Below are 1,363 nucleotides of genomic sequence, written 5' to 3' on the forward strand. Positions count from 1 at the left end.
CATGCATGTCCTTTTGGGTCTGTGTTACCTCACTCAGGATTATATTTTCTAGTTCCATCCATTTGTCTGCAAAATTCAGGATGTCCTCATTCTTAATAGCTGAGTAGTATTCCATTGTGCAAATGTACCACACTTTCTGTATCCATTCCTCTGTTGAAGGACATCTGAGTTGTTTCTAGCTTCTGGCTATCACAAATAAGGCTGCTATGAACATAGTGGAACACGTGCCCCTGTGGCATGGTGGGGCATCTTTTGGGTATATGTGTGGGTCCTATTTTTACAGTGTGCCCCTGACACCTCTGGTTCCTCTGATCCTTCTTCCTCTTTTTCCTCCTCCTCCTCCTCCTCCTCCTCTTCCTCCTCCTCTTCCTCCTCCTCTTCCTCCTCCTCTTCCTCCTCCTCCTCCTCCTGTTCCTTCTCAGGACTCCCCAAGCTCTGCATCACTTCTAGGCCTTTTGGCTAAGATCAAGTGTAGTGTCAGTTCTTTACTAATTCTTTTTTATTGGTTATTTTATTTATTTAAATTTCAGATATTATTCCCCTTCCTGGTCATCATCACATCCACTCTCCCCCTGCTTCTATGAGGGTGCTCTCCCTTCCACCCACCCAACCACTCACACCTCCCTGCCCTAGCATTCCCCTACACTGGGGCATCAAGCCTTCACAGGACCAACGGCCTCCCCTCCCACTGATGACTACCAGGCCATCCTCTGCTACATATGCAGCTGGAGCCATGGGTCCCTCCATGTGTACTCTTTGGTTGGTAGTTTAGTCCCTGGGAGCTCTGGGGGGGATCTGGTTGGTTCATGTTTTTGTTCTTCCTATGGGGTCTTTACTAATTCTTTTATTTGAGTGCTTTCTGCCTTTACAGCATTTTTAAAGGTTTATTATTATTATTATTATTGTTATTATTATTATTATTGTTATTATTATCATTATTATTTGTATTCACATGAATATATGCTACTTGTATACATTTCTACAGAGGCCAGGGGAGGATATCAGATCTCCTGAAATTGGAGTTATAGGGACTACGGGCAGTTCTGAGCCACCAGACATAAACTGAATTCAGGTCCTCTGGAAGAAACCATTAAGGAATCTATCATCTCTTTTTTATTTTTGTTAGGTTGTTTGTTTGTGTTTGTTTCTTTTGTTTTGTTTTTCAAGACAGGGTTTCTCTGTGTAGCCCTGGCTGTCCTGGAAGTCACTCTGTAGACCAGGCTGGCCTTGAACTCAGAAATCTGCCTGCCTCTGCCTCCCAAATGCTGGGATTAAAGGCGTGTGCCTCCATTGCCCGGTTCTCTATTACCTCTTGTTGCCTCATCAAAAAAATATGGGATTATTTGTGGTTGAGGAAGCATAT

General features: G+C 43.7%; 1 pseudogene; it reads left to right on the forward strand.

Annotated features, from left to right (window-relative positions):
• The first annotated feature begins 439 nt into the window (after nucleotides 1-439).
• On the forward strand, nucleotides 440-542 carry LOC116095531 (annotated as a pseudogene).
• The last annotated feature ends 821 nt before the right edge of the window (nucleotides 543-1,363 follow it).

Source organism: Mastomys coucha, chromosome X (assembly GCF_008632895.1).
Source record: "Mastomys coucha isolate ucsf_1 chromosome X, UCSF_Mcou_1, whole genome shotgun sequence".
NCBI classification, from domain to species: Eukaryota; Metazoa; Chordata; class Mammalia; order Rodentia; family Muridae; genus Mastomys; species Mastomys coucha.